The following is a 10,561-nucleotide window of genomic DNA, read 5'->3' on the forward strand; positions in this document are numbered from 1 at the left end:
AGTCCCACTACCCATCACAAGGAACAAGTATTCCAAAAAACACACTCTTTGGTTCATATGGAGGCGATATGTGGTGTGTTATGCCCATAGGTGGGAGTTATTTTTGCATAGAGCGGGCTTGCTCCCAATGAAGAGAGATATCTTTCAGTACAACAGTGCCAGGCTCTTGCAAAACCTTTTACATCTGTTAAAGTAGGGAATACACAATTAACACCATCTGCTGGGATCTGGCTTTACCAACATTTTTTTTTAATGAACAGGTAAAAGGCAGTGCCTATTCTACCAATGTATCTACTATACTGACATTTTAGGTACTTTCATTGCAGTCCAGTTTTTCAGTTTTACAGTAAGACTTTATTTTCTGAAGATAAAGAGCAGTGTCAATCACAGTACTAAACAAATTGTTATTTAATATTTTGGTTAAAAAATAACAATTAAAGTTTTTCATCTATGCATAAAAATAGACCAGATTAAAGACCTGTCGAGTCCACTCTCCTGTGCCTAACAGGATCTGTAGCAGACACTTAAGAAAAATAAGAATGAAGTTAAATATGTTTCCATGGATGATTTTAACCTATATGCCGCTGAATTCAAATGACCTGGATCCTATGGATTTCCTGAACTGAAAGCCATGCGCACTTCACTGTTTTCAACAGCTGTTTCTGGGCCTTTCTTACATGCATTTATACAACAACTCTGCATCTATTCATCCTTTTGGTTTTCAAAACTTCCTGTGGCAATGAGTTACACAATTAAACTATGTTTATTTGCATTGTTTTGAATTTAAAACTGCTTCCAAATACTTCAGTTGGGTTCCCCCTTGTTCTTGCTTTAGAAAAAGCAGAGAATATCCATTCTCATCTTACCTTTGTCAAAACAGTCACAATTTCATTGATTTCTAACATACCTCCCCTATTTTTTCTAAGATTAAGAATATGCGTTTTCATTTTTACCATACCTTTTCTAAGATAGGTGGTCCTGCACACAATATTCAGGAGTGAGCAGATCACGGATCTTTTACGTAATAGCGTAGCGATGTTGACAGAATCAGAAGCATGATGTCCCTCTACCAAAAAGCCATTTTGACTCACAGTCAGTGTATCATTTACCAGTATGCCTACTGCAAGCAAGCCAGTTCAGCACACACCAGTTAGTAGTTTTGCAACTTCAATTTCAAGTGCAGTTTATGGGACCCTGTAGAATAGAGTTTGATTACTGTTTCAGGTATTAGTCTTATTCTTTTGGATTACTTGTTTTAAATTTAGACCTGAGACAATTCCTTCAGTAGGTTCCCCTGCAATGGGCTCCACTGCAAGCAAGCAAGCAAGCATATTTTTTTTACTGTCATTAGATTCCTTGAGCAAAAAGTGTCCTTTCATATCTCCATCACTAGTCAGCTCCACAGACTTCTTGATTACTCATTAGCTCCCTAGAATTTTTAGGAGGTTTCCTTCTCATCTTTCATTAAAAAAGGATGGTATTAACCTTTCTTAAAAATACTGTCTTGGAAGCTGCAAAAAGATGTCTTCTTACAGGTGACATTTTTGGGGGATATCTTATGTGTGTACTGTTCTTAGTTTTCCCTACATTACTTTTAAAGTCCCTTGTGCCTCGAAAGATTCTACCCTTTCAGCTGCTCCTTTTAATCTCCTTTTGGAGACTCAACCATTTTACATAGTTTCTGTACTATTTATGCATTAGCACAGCACATTATTTTTTTTTTTTGGATGTTGAAGTTGTGTCACTATTGAAGTGGCTGCTTGGAAAGGAACCAAGAGTTCTTTCTCTTCCTATGGGGTCTGTGATTACTTGCTCCAAGCAACAGTCATTTGTAATGTTTACAAATTTAGTTTCTGCATCAAGCCCTGAGGTAACATGCCTCCAGTTTCTATAGAAACAACTGACGTCACTAGCTTACTAAGTTTTTTTCCTCTCTTACTGTTTCTGGTATTTCTTAGCACACCTCTGTCACCTTCCAAATAAAGTGGTTCTTAGCACTGCTCTAACAGTATACTCTTTCTATGCAGGTACAGTTTTTCAGTCCAGACAGTTTCTGTAATACCTGTTATAAAGTTCAGCAGGCAACAATCTTGTTGTTATTTACTTTATTTGACAGTAAGCTTTTTTAAAATCATGTCTAAACTAGCACAATCTACTTTACCATTTCTACCTAATTTATATCCTGGAATTACAGTGTTCATCAATTGTTTTTATTATGTCCAGTTACAGACCCCCCTTTAAGCTAATATTCCCACTAAAAAATGGGAAGTATAATAGACCCATGTTGTGTTTTTTGAAAACTTGTAGTTTATGTATCATTATATATCAATTATGTAATATTATGCATCCATGCATGTGAAATATATATGGGCACTAGCTCGTAGGCTCCCTGCTCAAATGTGACTCTAATTCTTGATAATAATTCTTGAAAATAACTTATTGATAACAGATTTCTTTTATTATTTGTTCCTCACTACACCTTACCTATATTTTAATTAACATTTGTCTTGGGTTTAACATTTTTATTACTTCATCCCTGAAAAACAGATGACAGCAAATTATATACTATCCTGTTTTAACCAATGCTCCATCCAGGATAAAGTATCTTTAAAAAAACCCACAACTTAATAGGAAGTGCCTCCTTTTGCACTTTGGTAATACAGACACTTTGTGCCCTAAAGCTTTATTAGAGCACAGATCAAGGATATAGAAAGGCCAAAATCTAAGCATTTCTCAGTCCAAGAAGGTCTGAGTACAAATCTTGCAAATTTCAGGATGGCAGCCTGGCTGCTCAGGTTTTTCTTAATAAAATGTGGAGGTAGACCCTAGAGTACAGAGTAAAATCCAGTGTTTCCCATTCTCCGTTTTCTCTTGAGTCAAGCCTGATCTCTGGATCACCAAGCCAGGTCCCTTCTTCTTAACTGATCTCTGGCTTCACCAATTCTGCATGCTTGGCTACACATTTGGCCCATTTCAAGAGGGACCACTAATAAAATTCTACCATTCCTCAAGAGTGTTCAAAGAGCATTACATGGAAATAAAAGTTAGGACAGGTGTATCACCAGACACATTTAAGCAGCCAGACATGAATTTTGTGACTTGTGTAGGAGTTTAAGCACAGAACTCCACACAGATTTCTACCTTGGCTACTTATTTACTCAGTTTGCTGAGATGGACATGTCAGTGCCTAGGCTGTAAGGCATATTTCTGTCACATCCATACTGGAGAAGCCCCAGCCTTCTTTGGAGCACAATAGCTACATTCACACTTCATTTTGCAAGAGTATCCTGTGGTACAGTACTACATACTTTCATGTCTCACCAACACAGGCACACATATTATTGTTATTATTATTATTACAGTTGTCTTGAGATGAAGGGCCATGGCTAGCACAGTCCCATGGCTCCTTTTTTGACTTAGTGCGCAGCTGTATCACCCACACCAGGCAACAAGGTCTTGCCTCAGGGCCACTCACTTCAACCACAAGATAGCTGAGTGCTTATAACTTAGCAGCTTCTTGTCATGTTGGGCAAGCTCTGGAGTGGATCCATGTGGAGTGCTACTGTCATCACAACCAAATATTCACAATGATTCAGAACTACTTGGGAGCTGCACTTTTCCGGGAGTGTGCTTACATCTGCCCAGAGTGAGCCTGTGCGGCCAGGGCAGGTACTCAGTGGAGGGTATCAGCAGGGCACATAATTCCCACAAAGCCACAAGACCGGCTGGTGAAACTGCTCAGTGCTTCTGTATTCAGCATGTTACTGCTTCATTATTCAGAAACAATCGCTCCTTATCTCATCTACATGACCCAAGGGGACCTTCACTCTCTTCCTCCACCCTGTCCCTTTCTTAGAAGAATGACAAGTATTCAGCAACAACGGCAACCATTACAGCAGGCAGTCCTTAGGAGCATTGCCTACAATCTCTAGAAGCAGTAAAAAACACACCCAGAATCCAGGTAGAGGCTGGAAATGTCATTCATGCACAAGTCCGCGTTACGTGGCGGGGGGGGGGGGGGGGGGGGGGGAATGACAGCATTTCTCCCTTATAAAAATATATCCACTACAAGATAATCCTCGATTACTTTTAAAAACAAAACAAAATATAATATTACTCAAGAATTACCTTTATCTGTGTCTACATCTCTCGTTGATTATTTCTTCAGCCTCCTGTGGTATTCTACGGCTGGCATTTAAACAACCCACTTGAAGGAGAATAAAGAAGCTGTTGTATTCTAGAAGCCCTCCAAAATAAATTACATTATTGTAAGTTCTGTTTCACTAAATCTAATCAATCTGTTAATAATTGTAAAGGAATTTCACTGACTTCTTGCCCTCTGGAAATTAAACACCGGTAAATCAATCCTTTGACTAACCCCCAACCTAGTATAGAAAAAGAAGTCAGTTCAGGCAGTGGACTGGCACCAGCCTCCTTACTCCAAGGCACTTCTCTGAATTATATCAACTCTAAAACTAAAACCCTGCCAAGTTCCTCTTCCTTATGTCATCAAATATTCATTTATTTGAAATACATTTTAAGAGACAGAATGCTATTCACATGCCACTTTAAAAACTTACACATTCACTTAAAAAGTTCTATATGCGTGGGCTTACACGTTAGAAGACGGTAAATCTGTGTGCGTACTTTCTGAACTGTTGCACAATCTCTTTGGTTTTATACTTGACAACAAATCTCCTAATGAAAAGGAAGAAATTAGACTCTGGGGAAGTCCGTTGAAACAACCCATTATTCTGGGTGGAAGTAAAAAAAGGGAGGAATTTTTTTTTTTTTTAGAGACTGTATACATCTCCCAAGATCATCCTATGCACTGTAGCCATTTTTCACTTCAACAACAGTGAAAATTCAGGAGCAATAGGTTTCTCCTAAGCCTTTTAGTGGTGCAAAATCAGCACTGGTGACTCTGGCCAAGGTTTTAAAAAACTTCAGCTGCTTTACCAATCCAGTCGGCTGATCGATGGAGCTTTGGAGAAGCCTAAAGCAAAAGTATGTACTCTGTAAATCAGGTGTTCAGTGCAGTACATGCCCCTTCAAACTCTTTGACCTTATAACTGCTCTGTGTACTGCTTACTCATAGTCAAGTACCATCAATCCTCCGCATGGTATCAGTAAGATAAGACTATTTTGAATTAGCTATTCAATTATCAAACCAAAATACTTCTTTTCCCTGCAATGCCAATTATTTGCTATGATTGAAGTATCTGTCATGCAAGCAATAGCCTTCAGTGGCAGGGAATCTCTTATCCCGAAAATTTTAAAAAGGCAGGCATTGTCTTCAGAGGATGAAGGTATTTTCAGCTTTAGTACATGTCAGCAGCACAGCTTTTAGCAAAGCAAGAAAAAATATATGCATGCACTTTACACATAAGTGATAGGCTATGACTAAGACCCACTAGCTGATCCATCTCAAAGGCATTGTAAAAATTACAACAGGCATGGAACTTTTGCAATTCAATAAAAGAAGCTCGCTTTGAAAAGCTAGAAAAATTCGTTCCTTTCTCTCATGCAATACAAAGAAAAGGCTGTCTCTTTAAGGCCAAACTCTTTAGTTATGCAAATTATGCTGAAACCTAGAATTAAGACAGCTGAAAGACTAAGGAATCTACCTCACCTTTCTGAAAGAGTCTGAGGGTAAATAAGGTATTTTGAGGATTAACATTTTTGTTTTCTCATGATAAGAGCATTACTCTGGATTTACCAGCATATCCAAACCACTAGATTTTGCTTGTATGTATGTTCCTGCAGGAGTGAAGATACACAGTGAAACAGCAAAAAGTGTCCAACTATATTTGATGTTGCAAGGTGTTGAGTTTTCTGAACCCAGCTCAACACAGTATTTTAGCATCTGTTTTAAAGGTAATGGTCTAATTACTTTAACAGAGCTACACATGTTTTATATGGTACACACCAAGGCACTCTAGTAGACACAGGCAAATGTTCAGTACCTTCCTGCATTGTTGTAGGTACATAAAAATATTCCTGGTTAAACAGTCAAAGGATGAAAAGACTTACCCTTAAAAATTTCACTTTTCTTATTCCATGTAAATACCCTAAGAGTATAGCAGGATTTGCTTGAGCAAATTTCTCAAATTTAAAGACACCAATCTTTAAAAAAGATAAATACTACCCACATCCATATATACATATTTGCTCTGACTTCACCATTATGTCATAGTACCCAGAACAAGACAGAATATGCAACATTGACACACACAAGAACTGCAGTGTGTATTTTCATTAAGCGTGCAATTCCACTAAAAGGATCCCATTACATGCTCTGGTGATATGATACAATCATGCAGATTAGCCAATTCTAGCTGCTTGCTGCTGCGAAACAAAGGCATAGCATAGTCCTGCTACCCCTACTTCCTTATCAGACTACCTGCCAACATCATTAAATTTGTCAACATATCAGAAAAATAATCCAACCTAATAAACTGAACAGCTTCCTTTGGGTCAGCTAGCAAATTAGCTCAAATACACAAGAGCCTGCAGGACAAGACAGGAACGAGTGTCTGGAACTGAGCACAGGAGAGGTAAGGAAGGATGTGAAACTGCTTCTTCTATATGACAGCCTGATTCCCATACAATAATTAAAACTGGCAACTGCAAGATTTTCCAGCATAATAGGCATTCCTAAGAGACAAAGCAGTTTATTAGAAGCTACTTCCTACCTTATTCTACTACTTAATACATTCCTAATTCAAATAATGTTTTTGCTTATGCAGTCAACCAGTTTTAATTCAGAAAAGGATCTAGTTAATTTAGCTAAGTATTTAAGACCTACTGCCTTCTAAATGTTAACATGAATGCTTTTATTATTCAGTAGTAAATCACTTGTAGAATGGACTCCTCCCACCTCACTTTAAGATTGTAAGAGCTAAGGATTCACAGCATGCCTGAACCAAAATTACAGCTTGTTTCTGCTCTCTCCTTCCTTCCTGGCTCTTTCCCTTTCAAACTCAGTCACACAATTTCACTCTTCCCTCTGCCATTCCACAGACTCTGGCACTCATTTAATCAAAAATGAATGAATTCAATTATTCCAAGAAGAAAAAAAAAAAGGAAAACAATATCCGTTTGCTGCATTAGTGAGATAAACAAGCCTACTCTGAAATAAAATTAGTACCTTAATTGACTCAAGCAGAGATGCAGGGCAGGGAACGTATGCTGGGGAAGGGGATGATGTCAAGAATACAGCTTTAAATTTCAGTCCAGCAGTTAACTTTGTCCAAACCACGTCCTGAAAATAGCGTTGGTATGTAACCAATCTTCTTTGACTCCCTCCCTAGTAAAGAGAGGAAGATAAATCTGAAGACCTCTGAAGGTCCTTTTCTCCCATTTCACCACCTAGAGACAGCCTAGTTTCCAAAACTGGGTACTGAAATGGAAGTAACCCCAAAAGTTTGACAATATAACCAAAAGCCATAATGCAGCACTGAGGCAAGTCCCAGAGCTGGGAGGCCTCAGTCTCCTGCTGCCTAACTGCCACTTACACAGTGCAGGAGTTATCAGTTCAAGTACTTTGCATAAACAGCAATTTGGCCGAATATTGGAATGTTTTCTCAAAAAAAACCCAGGTCCTCAGCCAAGAAAAGGTTTAAAGCAAAACAAAATCTAACCCCTAGAATTCCATTATTTATAGCTGCTCTCTTTCTCTTGTTCTTACCCCTCTGCCATTGTTACTAAACCATTACTGAGATATTAAAATTGCACGTTACTTCTCAAGCACCTAGACAATAATCTGTCTATATATTGTCTGTACTGTCACAGGAACTCTTGGTTCTGCCTGCTCTCCAGGCACAATAAATCTTCACTTCAAGAAAATATGCAAATAACTTCCGTTTCCCATTGTGGACAATCAGGAGACTGACACTGGCTTCTGCAAGAATGTAAGATAAGGCATGAGCCACAGATACTGCTTTGCACAGAACAAGTAACAAAAAAAGTCTTCTCCAAAGGAGGCAGGTGTTTAAAGCAATGCTCATTACCACTGACCTTCCCAGACACCTTTCCAAGCAGGTGAAGATAACATGCTGTGTCCAACCCATCACAGTTGTGCTCCCCAGCAGCTACCTTAGGACGGTGATGAGCTAAACTACTTTATCTCCTGCTCCTTCTGTCACTTGTACCTTCTGTTTTCCATACAGTAACACGTGGAATTTCTCAGGAGCCCCACATCATCAAGTCCTTTCAATTAGAAATGCCAAACAAGCAAACTATATGTAACCAGTTTTGCCGATCACTGCTATGATTTTCTCTGAACAGATTTTCTCATCCACATCACAAGGGTTTATGAGGTATCCTACCATTCTTCCCAGAATATTTACAAATTATTAAAGAAAAATATTTTAGAACACTATTAACATTGGTAATAAAATTACTGAAGAAAAAGCTACAATCTTGAGTGTTCAAAAAGAAAACCTCTTTTTAAAAAAGAGAAAAAGAAGGAAAAAAAGAATATTCACAATTTTCCAACCTTTTTGTAGACAATACATACTTTTAAGAACTTAAAGCTCAGAGAAATTTGAGTTATTAGCAAATATGGTATTTTTGCAATTAAATCAATTGCCAAACATATTTACCTTAATTGCCTTTTAGAAATCTTAGTGAACTGTATTTATCTGGTTTGGAGGTAGAATGTACTTCTTTTATTTCTATGGTTTAGCCCTATAGCAGAAAAGAAGCGAAAGCAACTATAATCCAAGCAGCAGTAAACAAAAGCAGTATTGGAAAATTTTCTTTCCATTCCATGCTAAAGACTACATCCATCTATTTATTCAGCTTTACTACTTACATTAATACTGGTGTACTGAAAGGCTTAGAGATCTGGAATTTTTCAGATTTGATACAAAACTCTGAACTCTGAGGCTGCTGATTACTGTTAGGTAGGGAAAAGCATAAAACCTGTGATGAATTACTTTTATAAGATCTGACTCTGTTTAGATTAAATTGTCTAAAAATCAAACCGATTATTACGTTTCTCAAATTCAGATGTATATACTGATTTTGTTATCATTACATAATCCCACAGCTACGTAATAAAATTAATAACATTGGAAAGTAAATAAAGCAACACTGCAAAAATACAACACAATGTCCTGAGTTACTATGGGCTTATATAAACCAACTTTGCGTCCTAATGCAGATAAAAATCAGACGACCTGGAAAGAGAAAAGCATTGAAAAGCAACAAACTGCAATTCATATAATTTACCCTTTTTTTCACCAGACCACAGCTATGAGTGCAATTAAGTACTTGAAATACTTTTTTCCTTTGATTTTAGCAATAAAAAGGTATTAATTTTATCTGACTTGGGTTTCTGTTATGCCCACAATCGTGGCTGCTGAAGGGAATAACACTAATGAGTGAATTGGAACTTATCCTCACGTAAAGAGCTGTCAGCCCTACATTAATTATGATTTTAAAAGCCTACCTCTTACCTCCCATAATTTTCTTTCTTGCATGGGATAAGAAAATTCAACCTCCAGACCACTATCTATGGTGGGGTTCCTAGTTGACTAGGTGTGCAGGGAAAGTCCTGGCATCTGGCAGACTGTGTAGTCTCCACTGTGCTGAACAGTACAGGAAGGGAGCCATGGCAAGGCAGGGAGCCCAGGGGTGTTCATCTTCACTGGAAAGTAGAATCTATGGCTGGTAGCTCTGTGATGACCTCTTATTTTATTCCCATCTGCTCCTTGCCCTTGTTAATCTAAGATGACCAAAAAAACTCAGAAACAGAAATATATCTCAACCATTACTCAGGGTCAATCCAAATTCTAACTTAATCAGACTATTTAGTTTTCCTCTTTCTTTTTGATGAACGCTGTTTTCTTGACCTCTTATTATACTTTAGTCCCCCAAAAGAAAGGTTAATAAAAGGTTCTTACTGTTTGGAGGAGTGCACCTCAAATCATTTGCCTCAAAAGGAGGCTAAAGTCCCCCAGCACCTTGTTAGTGTGTTTTGTGGAAAGGAAATCCCTTCAGATGCACAACTTCCCATTCATCTGTTTTCAAACCAAGGTTAGTAACAGAAGTAGTATCTAATTATATCTAACCTCCTGCAGAACCAAAGCCAATCACCATTTGACAGAAAAGATAAAGATGATCTCTTGAAGATACAGACTCAGATAAAGGCATGTTACCACATAAAAGAAAGCAAACCATTTAGATACATTCACACTATTCTACGTATGACTATCTTTTCACTTTACAGTGATTCACAAAAAACTTCTACCTATCTACAGTTTTTGGCCAGTTTCAATCCATGTGTGAGATTTAGGAAGTTGTTTGGATGTTTATTTTTAGGTAGAACTGTCACTATTTCTTTGCAACTTTCACAAAATAGTGTACAATCAGAAACTAACTTTTTCTATTTATAAAAATGGTAGGATTTTAGCAGATACCCTGCCTTGCTGAGAGAATGTTCGCACAACTACCACCACTAGAGGCATGAGATCTGGCAATATTTATGAAACAGCAGCTGCATCCTGTGGTTGTTGATGTATTAGTCTGGGCCAAAAAACACACACTATTTTAA

Source organism: Falco peregrinus, chromosome 6 (assembly GCF_023634155.1).
Source record: "Falco peregrinus isolate bFalPer1 chromosome 6, bFalPer1.pri, whole genome shotgun sequence".
Classification (NCBI taxonomy): Eukaryota; Metazoa; Chordata; class Aves; order Falconiformes; family Falconidae; genus Falco; species Falco peregrinus.